The sequence below is a fragment of the Python bivittatus genome, unplaced genomic scaffold (genome assembly GCF_059951505.1).
Source record: "Python bivittatus isolate LINGU-HERP-01145 unplaced genomic scaffold, Pbiv_v1 ctg000850_np1212, whole genome shotgun sequence".
Taxonomy (NCBI): domain Eukaryota; kingdom Metazoa; phylum Chordata; class Lepidosauria; order Squamata; family Pythonidae; genus Python; species Python bivittatus.
In genome coordinates, this window is record NW_028277112.1 from 46,657,399 (window position 1) to 46,677,707 (window position 20,309).

The 20,309-nt window shown below is 37.4% G+C and overlaps 1 protein-coding gene across 1 annotated transcript in view; it reads left to right on the forward strand.

Annotated features, from left to right (window-relative positions):
* The window catches only part of TYRP1 (tyrosinase related protein 1), a 279,196-nt gene that overhangs the window by 13,114 nt on the left and 245,773 nt on the right, over positions 1-20,309 (forward strand). The gene's annotated exons all lie outside the window — the stretch shown is intronic.

Below are 20,309 nucleotides of genomic sequence, written 5' to 3' on the forward strand. Positions count from 1 at the left end.
GGAAATAATCATGTTAAACTTTTTCTGTATTTATTTACAGTAGCTGACTCAGCCCATTAGGACATTTAAAATGTGAACTGGTTATATGGGCCTCCACTCATCTATTTCTCCCACTGGCTTCTTCGGTATGGAACGGCCTAGATGTCCCGTCTACTTCGTAACAATGCCACCCATGCTAATTCCTCATTCAGTTCTTGCCATCCTATTTTCCATTACTTGTCTTCTTTAATAAAGTGTTCCTGAAAGAGAGAATGATAATAAGCTTTGGAAAATGATTCAAAGGACTGAAGGCCTTCCTTCTTTATTATGCATGCTACATTTGAGGCTAATGAAGCATATCCTCTGAGCTGATACTTTTATAGATAAAGAGACATTGTGTTACATACCCTATTTATTTCATCAGCTCCATCATACTCAACACAAAACAAAATCACTGTCTTGCACTTCAATGCAGACAGCTAACAGGAATTTTTGCTAATGTCTTGCCTAACGCTTCTTGTCCCATGTGTATTTTTAATGTATTATCTATGAGTGAAGATGCAGGAAAAAAGAGGCCATGGCTTTATGTACATTTATTGAAGAACTGTAGCAGGTATAAATTTGACTAACTATTTTGCATAGATGATGATGATGATGATGATGATGATGATGATGATGATGATGATGATGATGATGATGATGATTAATTTTAAAACCCCTGTGCCATGAGTGTTAGGGATGATGAAGCTGCTGGAGGCCTTTTCTTTTCTTTTCTTTTCTTTTCTTTTCTTTTCTTTTCTTTTCTTTTCTTTTCTTTTCTTTTCTTTTCTTTTCTTGATTTCCAGAATTAGATAGTGTTGTTTCCATTGGGAAATGGGAAATGTCTCTCATGAAGAATAATTTCATAAGCACAGGTTAAATGGCAACTGAGATTGTAAGGCCAGGTTGAAAAACCATGATCCCATTTAATATAGTTCAGTTTCTCCTAACCTGTTTTGAGTTATCAGAAACAGTTAAAAAGAAAATGCATCTCAATAGAGATTAAAGGATTTTCCATTGTGTAGGGGAAAGCTCTCCTTATATCTGATGGTCGTTCTATTGTGGAAGACATTTGTCATGGTGAGTGCCCCAGTGATTCTTCTGCATTTAAAACTTTTTTTTCTTTTTGGCCTCAGACTTGTTCAAAAAACTGAATATTCCCCATTTTCTCATTAGCTAACTAGCTTTCATTTCCCAGTACAAATTCAGGTCAGGCATGCTTCAAGGCCCGTCACCTGCAGGAAGAATGGAGGGTGTGCATGTGTGAAGCAGGGGCCAGTGAAATGTTTTTGAAAGTTGAATGATCAATAAATGTAAGAAATAGAAATGCTTAATTAAGATAAAGTTATGCTGTAAAAAGTTTGGGAACTTTCTAAGAAGTTGAACCTCAGCACAGACTGGAGGTTAAGACAATGCTATATGTTCACTGGTAGGGGTGTCTGCATGATGTGGTCAAAAAGTCAAGATGGTGGCCAGAACAGAGCAATAGAAGCTCCACCTAGTTTTTATCAGCATCACACATAAAAACACACTTAAAAACCAGGTAGAGCTTCAATCTCATCATCGTGGCTGCCATCTTAACTTTTTTGACCTTACACTGTAGACACCCCTACTTTCTGGCTTACATGGTATTGCCCACTGTTATTCTCTATGCAAGAGAAAGTTTTCTCTCTTTTTTATATTGCTTAAGTTTAAAAGGAGCAAAAGAATAAAGAATAAATATACAAACAGCAAAGTGAAAAATAAAACATAAGTAAAAATATTGTGAAGAGAAATTGTTGGTGACTCATTCTCCCCTTCCCTTCCATTCTTTTCCCCCAGCCACTAATCATTACTTAAATATTTGTGCTATACTTTAACATTGGAGGTTTTTTCTTATATTTCGCTTATATAAAACAATTCCAAATGTCTGAATCTGCCTTGCTGTGTGATGTGTTTTATATAGGCGAGCCATTCCTGCTTAAATTTGGTTAAAATTCTATAATGAAATGTCCGTGTTGCCATTGCTGCCTACTCACCAACTTTGGTCTCCCAGTCTTGTATTGTCAGCAGAGTTCCACTTCTCCAATGTTGTTCCAGGTTTGTTCTTGCTGGTCTCAGCATAAATCTTAATAAGTTGTCTTACTTTGTTACTTTTCATTTATGCTTTCTGGAATTATTCCAAATAAAAATATTTGTGGTTTTAGTTCAAATTTTATTATGAAAGATTTCTGAATATTTTGATGTATTTCCTTCCAATACTTTTGAGTTTTTTTGCAAAACCACCTGTCAGCCCTTCAAGGTAGTCCAGACAAGAAGCCCAAACCATGAGTACTAACACTACCTTTATTGTAAGGTTACAGTAACAGAATCTTGCAAGTCTGAAAGTATTTCTCCCCTCCCTTACTTTTACTTCCCAGAAAAGTAGGGAGGGTTTCTTCTGAAACGCTTCCCACACCCTCCCTCCTTCTGTAAGCTGAGATACCTTTGGCATGACAGTTGTCTAGGCTGCAGCTGTTCCTCCAGCCTCTCAGGGTCATTCCCACATACCATTACATGACCACACATGATAAAATATCCCTTCTTTATTGTGGCATTTCCAACACATAATAATAATCTGATTTGTCCATCTTGGTGATCATGGATGGAGTTATATATCATCTATAAAACATTTCACACTAGTTTTCACTCAGATTATAGCTTGGAGTAAATTTTATTGATTTTTTTCCATAGTTTTTCCCATTTTCCACTGTGAGTAGATTTTGAATCACAGGGAAGTAAGATTTCATCTTTTGCTCTTTATCATTTTCCTTTAGGGTCACTCTTAAATATTTCTATTATTTGCCTGGGTTTCTTCAATGAATCACTTCTGCTTTCACCTCATTGGAGTGTTCATTGCCTCTGAAACCCAGAACCTGTTGTCTACAATTTACTGTGGCAAAACACCTATATCGCTCACACTTTTAGGAGCCTGTTTTATTAGAATACCCCAGCCTTTTCGGGAAAATAAAACATAGAAAAACATAGCCTCTCCCCTTTTCCCTGCTCCCTGAGTATGCGGATTTGGGGTGCAGAGAAGAGAGGCTATATTTTAGAGAACAGAGCCATTTCTTTAATTTTTTATTTTTCCTAAATATAGATAGATGGGTGATAGATGAATGATAGAGAGATAGAGATGGAGATATAGAGATCACAATGTTTCGCAGCTTAAAGTGCCTACACAGAATATTTTCATGTTATACATGCATACAGAAAGCCAGTGTGATGCAGTGGTTAAGGCAGCAGGTTAGAAACAAGGAGACCGTGAGTTCTAGTCCCGCCTTAGGCACAAAACCAGCTGGGTGACCCTGAGCCAATCACTTTCTCTCAGCCCTCAGAAGCAGGCAATAGCAAACCACTTCTGAAGAATCTTGCCAAGAAAACTGCAGGGACTAGTCCAGGCAGTCACCAGGAGTCAAAAACTGACTTGAAAGGACAAATATATACCTATGTACATATATATGCATAACGCTACTGAAGTATGTCCCACTCACTTCTTTATTACATTATAATTAAGAATGAATTTCCACATATATTTTTTATCACTTGAAGATTGCAGTCCTGCCATTTGTATATGGGTTATCATAGAAAGATTCCAGAAATCCAGCGTTAGCTAAGAAGGAAACAAAAAGACCAGAACACATCCTCTCCAGCAGCCAACACCCAGATAAGCAAGGATTAACACCAGACAAACAACCAAGCAGAAAACAATGCTCTAACCAAGGAACTACCAAGGAGAAAACCACACTCCCACTAACAAGCTACTGTATATAAACAGGGGGCACACTTACTAGCACTGATAATGTTACCTAGTTGGATAATGATATGTTTGCAAGCAAAGAACCAAGCTCAGAGAGCACCAAGGCCTCCACAAATATATTGCACTCAGTTTTTTGTTTGTTTGTTTTTTCTCAAAAGTAAATATCAGAGGTGATCTAGATTAGGAGTGCTAGTACATAGGAAGAACACTTCAATTCTTACTTTCTCACCAATGGTACACCTAGATTCTTGCTCCCATTTCTGCCAGTAACGCTGCTTCTTAACAGAGAGAGAGAGAGAGAGAGATCTCCAAAGCAAGGTAAACAGAGGGCAATTATTGGGGGATTCATGACTGGGGAGAAAGAATTAAATATACCCTATTGGCACTCTACTCCCAAATGGGGAGCTCTGAGCTACAGAGAAGTAATCAAACATCTTGCTTGCTTTTTATCTCTTAATGCTTCGAAACCACATGCCAAACAACTCAGATGGCATGCTATAGATATTTAAAACTGTATATGACAGTATATGAATAATGTCATATAGAGGCAGTTATAGCTGTATCCCAATATTGCAAATCCTTTCAGACGAGCTTATAAAGTAGCTCTTTGCCCTAATATTTGCCCTAATGTTTGGATAGAAACTTTTGGGACTCTACAGTAGAAAGGCCCATCACCTGAGAACTTTTATCTGTCAATGCCAGGCAGGGAGGGTCAAAATAGTGAAAATGTCAGCTACAGCCCCATGATCAAAGCCACACCCCTTTGTTAGGGTCCGTGTGTGCCCCACACATGAAAAAGTGGTGCGGCTTTGATCATGCCATCATAGCTGCCATCTTGACTTGTTTGACTTCTCCCTACAGAGATCCCTGATGCTAGCAGTGGACCTCTTGCATGCAACATTTAAGGCCCTTTTTTCTCTGAAATACTTATAAAGATGATGGGAAAGGATTCTGAGGTGATAACAACCATTTTTGCACACCTCCTGCCTTCAGAAGTATCTCAACAGAAATAATTTTACTGTTTCTCTAATTGGAAATGGAATTATAGAGATGCCATGGATGGAACAGCTCAATCACATGCCAAAAATAAATACTTGATGACTATACCATAGGTTTCCTTCATAAAGCAGAAATGAACAAGAGCCTTGACCTGCATAGATAATGAAGAAAACTGAATCAACCAAGCCAGTCATTTCAAGATTTGGCCTGTTGCTGAAACAAAGATAATTTTGCAGTAGCTTGTGACAATACTAATAACATTCTGTTAAAGCCTGAGGTCTATTGTGTATTACACATGTAAGTCAATTCCCTGAATAAATAATAATTGGAGAAAACAATATTAGTTGTTGACTTCTCTTTTCGGTGGGCAAAAATTATCAAAGGCAGAGCTACTGTATCCCAGTGTTGATGTATTCATTACAATTCCCGTCGGTTATGCTTCTGGGGATGATTAGAGTTGTAGTCCAACATACTGAGAAGGCATGGGAAAGGAAGCCTACCATATTCCAGATCAGAGAAAATTGTTTTAATTTAATTTGCAAAATGCAATCTATACTATTGGGGATGAGGGAATAAAGATATACTTGCATAAAAATATAGCCTTACAATTTTCAGCTTCCACATGTAGCCTCGTGGCCAAACATTTGAGAATGGGTCTATATTTGCATTTATAGCCTTCTTCAAGCTTCTTATAGCTTTCTTCTAATTAACATACAGGCTCTTCCTTTAGTTTATCCTTATACCTGCTGAAAGATTATGATTGCCCTTGTGAATTTAAGTGGCTAAGTGGCAATCGCAGGCATCTGTGGGAGCGGGGATGATGAAACATGCATGTAATGTCATAACCCAAGCTATGTTAGTTACATACAGTACCTGTGTCTGATGCTGGGACATGTTCACATCATTGTCTTGTGCCTATGGTGGGAATCTGAATTTAAATCAACCTGATTCTAATCCAACACTCTAGCCACAGTATCAGGTAGTTCTATCTCAAATTGCAATTCCTGAAAAAGAGCAATATTATTGTTCACTTCAGACTATAGCTTAGCAAAAAAAAAAAAAAAAGTTCACACATAGTTTCACCATTCATGACTCTAAACTGTACTCATTCTATATCTGGACAATTTTAAAAATAACTTTTCAGTAGAAACTGTTTCTACTGTCCAGACAACAAGGTATTTTTTTCTATTCTTTTATTATATCCATTTTTTGTCTTCTCTTCATTCTTTTCAGCCAACCCATTTCATTCCCTTTCCTACTCTGCTGATATCAGGAAAAATACACAATGAGCAACTTCACTTTAACTTAAATGTTTAAGAGTAACTAGGGCTGTCATGGATTGTTGCTTTCTATAGGTGAAAAGGGCTTGGCTTGCACATCCCAATGTCTATATGAGCTATAGTATCAGAATATGCCCTTCCAGAAGGGTCATTTTTGGTGGGCAGGTTATATTGGAAGAAGTCAGATTAAATACAATCCACTGGAGATGTAACTGGCAACCCATTCCAGTGTTTTGCCAGAAAACCACAAATGGATATTCACAACCAAGACAATGTGAATATGTGAGTGGAAGATGACCCATCCTCCTACCCTGATCAAAAGGTATATAATGACTTACTGAGGAGGAATAGAGGACAAAAACAAGTAGCACTGATGCATACAATGTAGCTGAAAGGATGTCCATCTCTTGATGCAGCTAGAGCCAAAAAAAAAAAAGTTTGACGGTATAAAGATATGTAGATCGTTGAAAAGTGGAATGTCAGAACCGTGAAACAAGACACACTTCAAGTTGTCAGAGCAGAACTGTCAAGAGCATTCATTGTCATTCTGGGAATTAGCTAACTGATAGGGATTGAATGGTCACTTTACCTTACAGGAACACCTGATCTTCTACATAGAAAAAATGAGGAAAAGGAGACAAGGAGTTGTATCTAAATAAGTGAGGCAAAGAAATTGAGGATGGTGAAGACATTATTTAAGAAAATTACAGAAATCAAGGTAACTAATGAAAAGATGGAAATAATAAGAGACAAAGAAGACAAAGATCTAATGGAAAAAGAAAATACAAAGAAGAGATGGTGTGAATATATGGAAAAACCATTTGTTAAAAAAACCAAATCAATTATACATTTAAATATTTGATTGTTGAATTAGAGACATACGTTCTGGGAAGTGAAGTTAAATGTGTCCTAAAATATTGGTAATAATAAAGCTGCAGGAGTTAATGAAGTACCACCAAAACCATTACAATCTGATACAGTTAAAGTGCTACTTGCTGTTTGTGAGTAGATGTGGTGAACACAGCAGTGGCCAAGGGACTAGAAAAGATCAGTATATTTCAATTTTAAAAATTGTACTGTATAAAAATGCTCAAATTACCAAACAACTGCAATTATTTCACATGCTAGCAAGATAGTGCTTAAGATTTTGTAACCCAGATTTCAAGAAGAGAATTGCCAGGTGTACAAGCTGGATTCAGAAGAGCCAGGGGCACCAGGGATAATATTGTTTAACATCTGATGGAATTAAAATTCTTGGGAGAAACATCAATGGCATCCTGTATGGGGATGGTGCTATTTTGATAGCTGAAAGCAAGGAAGACTTAAGGAGTCTGTTCTTGAAGATGACAGTGCAAATCTGCTGCTTAACTTAACTAAGATTATGTCAACAAGCAATGCCAAGCCAATGCAAATAAGCATAGAGAAAGTGGTAGTAGGAAGAGACTCTTCCTAGGCTTAAAAATGCATATGGATGGTGAATGTAGTCAATGGAGAAAGATCTGCTCCTTGGGAGAAATCATACTACTCATGAGATAACAAAGGTATGGTCATGACCATGGTTTTTCCAGTTGTATTATATGAGAAAACTGCATCATCAGAAAGGATGAATGAAGAAAAAATGATGCTTTTGAATTATGGTGTTATTTAAGCCTGCCATGTATAGATAAGGAGTAATGAAACTAAAGCTTAAATATTCCAAACATCTAATACAAAGGCAAGAATCATTGGAGAAGATTGTGATGCTTGGAAAAATCGAAGACTATTGAAAAAGAAGGCTGACATAAAATAAGGTAATTACTGATGACACAAATATGATCTTCCAAGAACTCAAGCATTTACTGACAGACAATCCTGGCAAAATGATTGTGAAGAACTGGAAGTGACAGAATGATTGAACAATAAATGTTGTGCAAAGTGTTTGAAAAGGGTGTTTTACAAAGTATGTTGGTATGAATGAAATGCACACTCTTCCTCCACCAAGTAGAGCAGCTGTACATGCATGTATGCCAATGAAAGAGAATGATTAGTTCATGTAATCATGATCAGACAACTATGGAAAATCTTTAAAATAGCCACATAGAGCTTTCTGGAAGACACAGATGCCTTAATGCTTTGGGAAGGAGTACTTATCCCTGTGTAGTTGTAAAGTGTCCCTTTCAAATACACTGCACTTCCTAGTAATAACTTTTGGAAGGTCAATAGTATCTTTGGGGAGAACAGCTCATGATGGGGAAAAAGCAGCATGATAAGAAAGGGTTAATCTTTCAATCTAGACCAGTCTAGATTCAATCTAGACCAATCTAGCCTTTCAATCTAGACCAGTATCTGTTGGAGGTAGAGCTCCAGAACATCCACTTTTCACACCTTTTAGCTCTTGATCACTAGGGACATCAGTAGCAAAGACAGCAGACACCTTATTCTCTCTTTGCATTCTCCTGATTGGGAGATTGGGGCTACCATATTTGGGCTGTAAATTCAGCATGGCCATTAAATGGCAGCAGAAATGTGGGGTTTTTAACATCTTTTTGCTGCCAGCTAGTGGTCATGTGGATTTTTTCAGCCCAAATATGGTAGTCCTAGGAAAACTCTTTTAACCTGTCCCTTTCACCTGCTTTCTAGAAGAATAGAGCCCTTCTCCTGCTTTCTCTCACCATGAAGACAGGGAGGACATTGCAAGCTACATACAGTATAATGATAGGCTTTCTGCAATAGTGCATAACTTTTCTAACAAGCTTTACTTGTGCTGTTGAGCCTTAAAGGTTTGGCTGTAGATATTCTAAATCTGGTTTTATTATTATGCATGGGGTGGGTATGGGAATGGTCAGTTCTGGGGATGGCTGGTTCCCTAGTCCTACCTGACCAATATTATCTGGTCTCAGGCTGCAACAATACCACCATCACTTGGATTTTATCATATTTAATAATTGTATTTTATGCTGTACTATTTGTATTTTTATTGGTTTTAACTGTTTGGTTGTGAACCGCCCAGAGTCCCTCCTTGTGGGGGAGTTGGGCGGTGATATAAATTTGATATATAAATACATAAAAATGCATTTGGTTCCCCTCATACACCTGATGCTGCGCCAGATACAGACCCCAATGATTGAACTAGAAGATTCCAACCAGGTTTACCTCAAGTATTTCCTTCTACTTCCATGGCTGCTATGCTTCCATAGCTGTATTAAAAAGAGTAGAAAATTTAGTTCCAGGTCTCCTAATATTATGGCTAGTAGTATCCTCAATGGTGGATACAAATCAGACACAAATACCTGAAGTACATTTTCATTTATTTATTTATTTAGTAAGGCAAATGTTTATTTATGGCTTGTTTTTAAATGTTCTGATGAATTTCTCTCAACATTTTTTATTGCTTAATATACAAAATCCATAAATGCTTCAGTGGACTTACAATATATTTACAGATTGATACTCTAACTTCTTAGCATTAGATCAGCTACAGCTTATAAATCAATTAATGTTTTAATTAAAACTTGAGTCTGTAAGCTGATCTCTAAATCCATTAAAATAAAGTAAAAGGGTGATCAATAAATTGAAATGAAGTGGGTTATTTTCTAAAACAGATTTGAAAATCAACAGACAAAAACTGTTATATATATATAATCATAGCCTCACAGAACTAAGCTTAGCACCAGTGATCAACCATTTGTTCTTGATTAAACTGAAAAAGATGATATATTGAACCAAGGTAGAATTATTCAGGGTGCCTGTATTAAGTGATGCCTCCTCTTCCATCAAGCATGGCACAACGTGTCAGTGGTCTTGATGAATTTTCCTTCAATACTATATTGCAGGATGTGTTACTGCTAGAAAGATCCAAACGTCTTGGTTCAGGGTGGCTTCCTTTGCACTTTACTTTCTGAGTGCAGACAATTACACTGAACTAGCCTCCATCAATATGCATTTTGAGAGAAGATGGGATACTTAAAAGTCAAGGAAAGGACATGTGCAGCTCTATGTGGTTGTGTGGTGAAATAAACAAATTCCATCCCTGTCTTTGGGTGTGAGCAGCTGTGTGAGAAAATAGAGATACATAGGACTGAGATTGAAAAAGAAAGAAAAACAGACCGAAAATGCATATAGATGGACGGTCTGCTACTGAGTTTGCGAATGAGATCTGAGTGCTTGTGTACAATTCCCTCAAACACATTTTCACATAGGAATTCCATATATGATGAATGTGTAGAAAGGGGAGGTGGGATGCCATCAATATGTCAACCTTATCCTCCATGTGATCAGATATATATAAAGATTGAACACGTATGTAGCAGTCATCATCAGTGAATTATACAGTGAGCATGTAAGAACGTTGGCAGCAATCTTGATCCCATATGGAATGAATCTCTCTATAAAGAGTTAGAGGTGTGGAATTATTACTTCTTTTTATAAGCAAAACTAAGGCCAACTTCTTATAATGAAATGCCTATGAAGAATAGATGAGTCACTTCTATATATTTCCTGATTAGTTTCATGTTGACTTTCTACATTGTATAGCACAATTAAACTTATGCCTTGGTGGAGAGACTTCTGGGGGAGGGAGAGACTTCCAGGGGAGATAGGAGAGACTTCTGGGGGAGGAATGATGAACTAGCATGTCTCCAAATGAGCGAAGGTGATGACCATGGCAAAGACCAAAAACTGGCGACAGACTGGTTCTATGGAAACTCTCCGGATAAGGAGAGGACATGAGATTACCCAGATGTCTCCAGATGACTGCTTTTTGTAAGGAGACTGCACTTCAGCAGTCTCCCATGGGTTTGAGTGCCAGCAGACAAAGGGAAGTCATCATGCTCTGAACCACAGAGAAGCCTTTTAAAGGACACTGGGTTCACTAACCTCACTTTCTAATCACTTTCGGAAGTTGCCTATTTAACTATTTTAAGGCTATTAGAGATCTTTGGAATGATAAGTTTGAAAAGCCACCTGGTGAGTTTACCTTCATTCTTGAATAAAATTAAAATTAACTGTAAGCTTAAGAATTTAAAGAATTGGAAATGAATGTCAAAAAGCTAAATAAGATTCTGATCCAAGAAAGTTATAAACAAATTAAGAGATAATTAAATCTCTTTAAATTTGGACAAATTTGGAATATTAGGACTGGACTTCTGCTACAACATTCTGGAAATAATTATATAAATAGCCTTTCATAGGAACTAAATTGTTTTGTCTATCCTAAATTGTAACAGAAATTTGAGACTTTATGATTTCAGAAATTGGATACTAGGGGGGACTAAAGATTCCTGGCAGAAAAGGAAAAAGGGAAGGAAAAGTGAAGGCTTGTCCTTTGTTTTTGGTTGGTACTGGAATTTACAAAATGACACAAAACATTATGACATTTGAAATACTCCAGGAGATTTTCGAAGAATGGGATCAGAAATTAGCAGCTACAATGTTGGCAGTGATGTCTGCTTCTATGGATAGACTATGTCCAAAAAATAATAATGAAGGAATGACAGACATGAAAGAGAATATTTTGAGAGATTTACAGGATAAAGAGGTGAAACAAATGTTGCCTGATGTACAGTAGAAATATTAGATCCAGAAATACTGGATAATAAAAAAAAGTGTAAATTATAAGTCACAGAAAACCACTAAATTAGAAACACAAATGACAAGCCAAGAAAATGCCTGGATAAAGACTTTCTACTGGATATACAAAAGAAGTTGATTAAAGCCTTGAAAATTAAAGTGGAAATACAAATGATAAACCAAGAGAATGACCTGGATAATGACGTTTTATTGGATTTACAAAAGAGGTTTGCAAAAGCCTCGAAGAAGCTTTTGGGATGGGAAAAAGAAAAATTGAAGCGAGATCAAATCCTAGACAACATTTGAGTGAATTAAAGATCAAGGTTGTTAGAAGTAAAAGGAAAGAATATAAATTGGTTTGTTTGACCAAGTTGTGGTAGGCATGTCTCTATAAAGCTCTGGTAACTCTTTATGGACTTTTTGCTGACACCAGGACTGATATGTTGATGATTTATGGATTTGCATATAGATAAGGGATGGGTTATGGGAAGAAGAGAGATTTCTGTGTAACCTTATAGGAGGTGAAGAGTTATTAAGTTGTTTACACTTATTGTGATGAAGATCAGAAGTCACTTCCTAAATATTTCTTTTCGTTATCTTACTTTTTTCTTTTTCTTTTTTCCTTTCCTTGCACTTTTATTCTTTCTATCTATCTCTCTTTCTCTGAGTTTAGTTTGCATTTGCTTTTACTATTGTAATCAAAATCTTCAATAACATTATTAAAAAAAAATAAATCAACTTATGCCCTGGTTATGGGATTCCCCATAGGAATTGGAAAGGAACTAGGTGGATTTTTGATTTCACCCAGGATTATTCTTTAAGATAATTAGGGCCTACATTTTTTTTGTGTGTGTGTGTGCGCTCAGTCATTGCTGACCCTGCAGTGACTGCTTGGACGAGTCCTTGCCGTTTTCAAGGCAACTGTTTTTCGGAAGTGGTTTGCCAGAGCCTCCTTCCTAGAGCAGAGCCCAGCTGGCGAGCGCAGGAGGCGGGGTTTCCATTGCTTTGCGCCCTTTTCGGGCGCGCACGGTTTTTTGCGCTTACCGGCAACTGCTCCCGACTCCTTTTTTGCAAGGCGCCGCCAGCATTTTTCCTCCCACCGGAGTGAGAATCCCCATTTATCTACTCACGTAAGTTTTCGAACTGTTGGGTTGACAGGAACTGGGGAGAAAACAGGAGCTCACCCTGTTTAACGCAAAGGCTGGACTCGAACCGCTGAAGCATCGACCATTTCTGGCCGGCAACTTTCAGCGTCATTAAGCCGCTGCGCCACCACGTCCCCCTCTAGGGCCTACATACATACATGCTAATGTATATCTGTAATGTAATATGACCAATCCCCATTCCTTAACATATTACAACTGTGGCTAGCCTTTGAACAGCACGGAACAAGTGTAAAGATAGATAGACCGATTTTATTCTCCTTTTTAACCTACTTCTGTCTTAGACTTTTAATTTTATATCTTAATTTTAGATAAATAACACTTTGTTTTTTAGCTTTAGAGGCACAGCTTATAGTGGAATAATAGAAGTGTTAATATTCTGTACCATCCTTTTAGCTTGTGTTTTATATCCAGCCTTTCTCTTTAACTTCTAAAAAGTTGTTAATTGTTTTGCTCTATATTGGTTTTTTACTAAAATAAACTTTGAACTTGACATATGCTAATGTGCACAATCTCAGAATTTTCTTCAACAACCTGGATGGAATTAATCCGATCCTGGGACTTTAATTTAATGAATCAAAGTTAGCAAGATGGGTTTTTACTATATCTTTGTTAATCTAGATCTGTGTTTCCCCCTTTTTCCCTCATTCTTAGAGAAGACAGCCACAGGAAGATGTTAATATGTTGCAAAGTAGTTTACTTTCATTTATTATTTTCATTTATTTTAATGTTATTTTCATTTCAACTTTGATTTTAGTGGTATTGATTTTATGATTATGTTTTCTATTATCTCTTGTGGCAAGCCATTTTGAATGTTTCCATAAATAGAAAGGTAGTTATAATGTAATAATATAAAATTTAAAAAGCAATCAGATTTAAAAACAACAGGAAAACAATATGCTCAGACAATATAGTGATGGTGGTTTCACCAGAAGACTGGTGAGAAGGAATTGGACAGTAGTGTGTACATTTTTCTCTTAGGTGCATGGTATACAGAACCATATAATGATTTATTACATAATACAAACTTAAGCAAGCATTTATTTGAGTCACTAAATTGATTGATTGATTGATTGATTGATTGATTTTAAAAGACTTACATAGCTGCCCATATTGTAACAACCACCTTGGGTGGCACACAAAACAGTAAAAACAACAGCACCCAACCATAAAATAAAAATCAATAAAAACTCTATAAAAACTCATGACACCCCATGGCAGCAGTCTCCCATACATCCACACACCATCTTGCTGGGCTCCAACCTCATCCTACCCCAACACTTGTTGGAAGGCCCACCTCTTCAAGGCCTTCTGGAAGGCAAGGAGATGGGGGCCTGCTGGATTCCTGGGGGAAGGGTATTCCACAGGGTAGAGTTATACTTTGTTTTGTGCTGTCCTTGGTATGGAACACCTATATAGAGTGGGATGATCTTTCTCAAATAATACAATACAAAATCTTGAGATGATCTCACTGCCGCTCCTTAACCTTAGGATGATCACATCCTTGGCAGGAACAGGCAAAGCTTTCCAAGGACCAGACAAGATAAACCTCTCCTCCTTGTCCTTGGCCAACTCAAGTTAAATTAGGCCATTGAAAACAGGTGTGATTAATTATGGTTTGGAGTTTCTGTAAGCCGATCAGAAACCCACATGAGGTGGGAATTCAGTGTAGACCTAGCCTGGAAGGTGTTGTGTATTTGCCAGCTTTAAAGGAGTCCACCCACCATCATCTCTTTGGAGTTCCCTGTCTAGCAGAAGGGGCATAAGGACTTTCTTTTCTTCTTTCTTTCATCCCTAAGCATTTCTGAATGTTATTATATTAGCTTTAGGGTTTCTGGATGTTATGCTACTTTCCCATACTGCCTTGAGTATTCATACTGGTGCAGTCCTTGTTTCCAAATGCAAAAGTACCTGTAACCCTGCTGGGCTGGGGGACAGACAATTCATATTCATATAAAACAATCACTTTGAAAATAAATGGGGAAAAAGGAAAAAGGAAAAAAATCTATATTTTATACCACTTAAATATCAGGCAGAAAGCATTGCAAAGAGAAAATAATATCTGAGGCAAAAGCTATCAAGGAACAAAAATATACATTTGAACATTGTTCTGGTGCTTCAAAAATGCAAATGTCATTCCTGAGCTGGAGAAAGCACACTCTTCTGTTATTTCTATAGCAAACATAGGTCTAAAGCCCCAGTTTCCATTGAGAAAATGGGCAAAATGGATAGAAAGATGTGTTGTAAGAATTATATAGAAGAGATGTAGAATGATCTGTCTTCCGCTCTAAATGTGCAGTGCAGTTCAGAAAAGAGAAATAAATATACCTTTGGGGGATTTTTTTTATTCTGTTTTGCTTTTAGGTTTAAATGGAAGCAACAATTTGCAAAAATGGTACCTTTATGCGAATCTTTTCCCAGTATTTGATTTCTATGAAATGTAGTGTTTTGCAATAAAAATAGCCAGAAAACCTAGAAATTGCATACATGCTATAATATTCAAGTATGTTCCAAACAACCCCCCACCCCCACCCCCACCCCCACCCCCTGGGACTCTGCCTTCACATACTTTGTTTTCCTTGCAATTTTCAGCACTTTGTTTGCTCTCTGTATATGTTTCCTGTTTCCAAAAATCTCGTTGTATTGGCTAACATATTCATAAGCTTCTGCAATACTCTGTTATTGTCCGTCTTGCAAGGTAGAACAATACAAGGATAAATTATAATAGTGATAATGAAAAATAAATAAAATCATAACAAAACCAAATAAAGTAACATCCATAATTGAATCAATATAAGTAATACAAAAGGAAATAAATTGAGAACAAAGGCCACATCCATATATTCAGTTCTGATGTTTTTAACAGTATAAGAGAGCCACAGATATGACCTTGGAGAAACAATGCAAATTCAGTTGCAACAGCATGTACACAAACATCTTTAGGCCCAGAAACAAAGACATTAGACAGAAACTCAGATCAGCTGTACCCTGATCTGGGGTATAAGAGGTAGGGAAGATAAAATTCAGCGAGGCTTTCAAGATTGGTGTCAGCTTTGAGCTATGCCAGACCAGGAAACTGATTATTTGACTGGAACTATACTTTATTGATATGTAATAGAATCTTGAAAGCCAATAAGATCATTTCTAGTAGGATCAAAAGGTAAGTAGTGAAGCTAAGGGAAACCCACAACAGAAGCAGATGCGGTTCTACAGTCATGAGGGGAGCTATTCAGTCAAAGAGGAGGAAAACCAAGCCCAGAAGAAAGCAATAGCAAACTACTTTCAAATTGTTGCAAAGGAACCTATGTGGACATGGTCGAAACATTTAGACAAGTTTAGAGGCTAGATGATGGCCCATGTTAGAAGACACTGGTCTAGTTAATGGGGAAGAAAAACAAACTCTGATAAGTAGATCTGGAGGTCACAAGAGGACCAGAGCAAAGCCATAGACTGATGATCCCAGTATTGAAAAAGAAGCTGGACACAGATATGGAATTACATGGAATGTGAGAAATAGGAACCAAGGAAAACTTGAAATTGTCAAAGTGGAAATGAAGCATACTGAATTGTATGCTTTAGAAATAAATGAAGTTAGGTGGATCAGAATAGGCCATTCTAAATTTTATGACTCTATTAAAGGCATGAGATGATACAAAGGAATAGAGTGTCACTTCAGAATGGACATCACTAGTATATTAACCAATAAATGACAGAATTTTATCTGTTAGAATAAGTGAACATCAGTATTACAAAAATATATGCCCGAATGCAGACAAAGGGTGGAAGACATTGAGAAATTCTGCAACAAATAACAAGAGGTACTACATGCAACATATAAAAACAGCATAGAACAAGTAATAAATGATTGGAATGCAAAAACTGGATCATCAGAATCAAACTGATGGAGAAGTGCAATCCAGTCAGCCAGGACACTATCAAATGCAGTTTGTGGAAGAAATCATGGATGATTTGTATCAGATCTACAGGTTAAACTTATAAAGTTGTATGTGCCAACAAGATCTGATCTGAAGGATATACAGTTAGAACATAAGATCAATGTAAGAAACAGATTTGGTACACATAAATAATGTAGAAGAAACCTGAAAGGCTATCAGAAGAAATAAGAGACATTCATATATCCCAAATTTCAAAGAGGAAAAGATCCAAGTAGCTTTCAGAACAAGTTATCATGATAGCCAGGGAAAGACAGAGGATGGGTGTATAGCAGCTGAATGTGGGCTTTCAGTCTCAAAAAAGAAAGGACAAATGAGGATACATCAATCAAGAATATCATCAAAGAAAAGAAAATAACTAAAAAAGAAGAAAGGGAATATTTTAAAGGAAATAGAAATCATGACATTTACATCTAAGATGAGGCTACTCAAGAGTAATAATGCAAGAAACCTAATAGAGACAAATGAAGTTAAATTAGCATGGAATTGTTACTAAGACCCATTCAAGTGGGATCATAGAATAACAGAAATATTTGTAAACAATAATATTTAGGAACTGACTGCCCTAGAAAGTGAGATATAAGAGACACCAAACTAGCTATCAAACAGAAAAACATCAGGTGCAGTTGAAATACCTATCAAAGCAGGGACCTCAAACTCATGGCTGTGAGAAATTATGGGCTGGGTGGTAATAGGAGAGTAGATGTAAGCAATGAAGAGACAGAAAGCAAGTTCATTGCAGTTTATCTTACAAATGGCAACTCAGCCCAGGTGGCAAGCAGCATTTCAAATCATTAAAAGAGACTCCACCTTCATGAATTCACTATAAATGCCTCTCACATTTCCAAGGTTCTCTATTTACCCCACCGCTAGTATTAAAGTTTTCTTACTAAAGTCTTACTTCCTTGATCTTACCTGACTGTGTAGGGTTTGACATCAGTCCTAGAAACTGCAAGAATTTTTAAACTTCATTTTAGAGTGGTTCATTAAGGCAAATCTTCTTTGAATTAGCTCAAATATTTCAACTAAATAACAGGGTTAATATCATTGTTAGACTAGTCAATTACCTGGTTTACTTAACAAAATATAATAAAGATTTATTCAAGAATATTCATAGATTGGGTAAAATATAATGGCAAGTATCTTAAGATGGAAAAAGCTAAATTTATCCTGGTTGGGAAGAGCATCAGCAATAAAAAGGAATATTTTACCAAGGAGCATCTGCAGAGGGAGCTTTTCTTGATGGCCTACTGCGTGGCCTGACGAAAGCCCTGGTCACTGCCAGGAATAAAAGAACAATTGGGACCTTGGAACAAATGGTGCCCATGTGGCCTCTCTCCTCCTGTGCATTCAAAAACTCCCCCTGGTTTACAGAGTTGCTGAAGGAGATGAATTGGGTGAAGAGCTACCTAGAGCCATTCTGCAAGGTGAAAGAGGGATGAACCTGAATGAGCACAACCTACACCACTACTGTGACCTGCCTCATGGTGATAAGGGCAGTAAAATATCAGTATTTCTCCACCTTTATTTGTCCATGGATAGCTCTCTGGTAGCCTTATTGAAGGTAATCCAAGGCCCCCTGAGGGTAGCTGTACAGGTTGCCAGTGTGCTTCCAGATTAAATTCAAGGTGCTGGTAGTTACAGTACCTATAAAGCCCTTCATGACATCAGGCCAGGTTATGTGAGGGAATAGCTGTCCCTTACTGTGTCTACCCGTTCCATCATATCTGGCAGGAGAGGCATGCTACAGGTCCCTTCTATCAGAGTGCCAACTGATGAAACCTAGGAAGACAGCCTTTTCTCATGGGGTGCCCACTCTTTGGAACAGCAACCCCTTGGAGATTGGATTGGCTGCAACCCTGTTTTGTAAGGCCTCGAAGACATGGCTATGTCACCAGGCATGGGGGTGGGAAGTATGACAGAGCTCACAATTTGGTTATTATGGTTGTTTGAGATTTATCCCGGCTACTATTTACGTATGTATTGTTATGTTGTAGTTATACTGTGTTTTTAACTGTTGTTAACCACCCAGAGTCTCCCTTTCTCTACCCATGGGCATTATGTGGCCCTCCAAGTGATTTTCTCTAGCCCACTACACTTTTTAATCCCCCAGCAGAGCACTGAAAAACAATAAAGAAGGAGAAATATCGTTATACAATTTTATGCAGCAGGGTTCTCAAGAATATATTTTTAGGTGCACTAATTGGGCTTCAGCAATGCTTGATTTGCCAGCTATGTTGCATCTGCTTGTGCCATCCCAATTACAATAGTCTTCTGTTGGTGCTTTGCTCCAGGGCTCAGCACCCCTCATCCTTGGCCAGATTGACTGACTTCTGGGAGGTGCACTTCAGCAAAATCTGGAGGGCTACAAATTATAGACTAAAATGTAATTATTAATAGTATGGTTTTTTTATCCATGTATGAAAAAAGTTCAGTATTACATCCCTTGCTCTAATGAACTAGTGCTTATCTGGCACCCATGACTAAGCCTGAGACCCTCTCTATTAAATGATAGACAAATAAAGGAAATGTAAAGCAATATATCATGGTAAAAGCTGGGTATTCAAAGTGTTTAATGTATCTCCTAGTTGGTGTGATACAGGCAACAAAATTGGGGCTTGCAAGATAACTTCTAGATTGGAGATCCTAGCTTGAATTGAATAGTGTGAGTATTCTTAGAGTAGAATTGGGCTTTTAGTCATGCTTGGGGCAGAACAATTTGGAAACCAACATGTTTCTTTTTCTACAGTCCCAAGGTGCTTCTGGAAGCAAATCACATAATGTTGTGATATTACAAGACTATAAGTATTTCACTCAACATAGCCCTTACGTTTCTGTCCAGTGTAAAGAATGACTGAAACTTCATACGAGGGATTGGTCCCACTCCTCTATGCTCCTCTAGCTGTAACTGAGCCTAAAGGATTCAGTGTGTGTGACAGACGTACACCTACATCTGGACCTTCAGGTTTCATATAACTAAGGTGACCATATAATTTATCACCCAAATGTATTCTCTTGCACTGAAAAGTGGAGAACTAACTGTGACTGATGGTTCAGGGGAAGCAGAAGTTCATTGCATGCAAGCTGGCTGCTGTGAGGAAGAAGGCAGCAGCTCCCTGAGGACCTTACAAGGTAGGTATAATGGGCAAAGGGCTCATTTTGCATGCACACATGAAGGTTAAAAAAAGGAAGAAGAAATGCAGGCCTAGTAAATTACTGTTAATAATAATACTTAGTTAAAAAGTCTAAACCAGATGGAATGCTGGGGCAACAGGCTTAAACTAGATTTGTCCCCAGTAAACTGGGACATATGGCTCCCTTGCATATAGCAAAAGCTAGATCATATTCATGAGTTACATTGCCATCAAGAGAAAAAGCCCAGATCCCAATATCAACCATGTAGAAGTAAATGTACACATGCATTATTTTTATAGACTTTAATATAAGACTTTAATCTTGTTGTTAAAATCTCTGGGAATGAATAATGGAAGAGCAACATAAATAGATTTCATTTTGCATGAACAGCTTAGAAGGAAAAGATGGAGATTCAAGGCAAATGACAAGATACGCT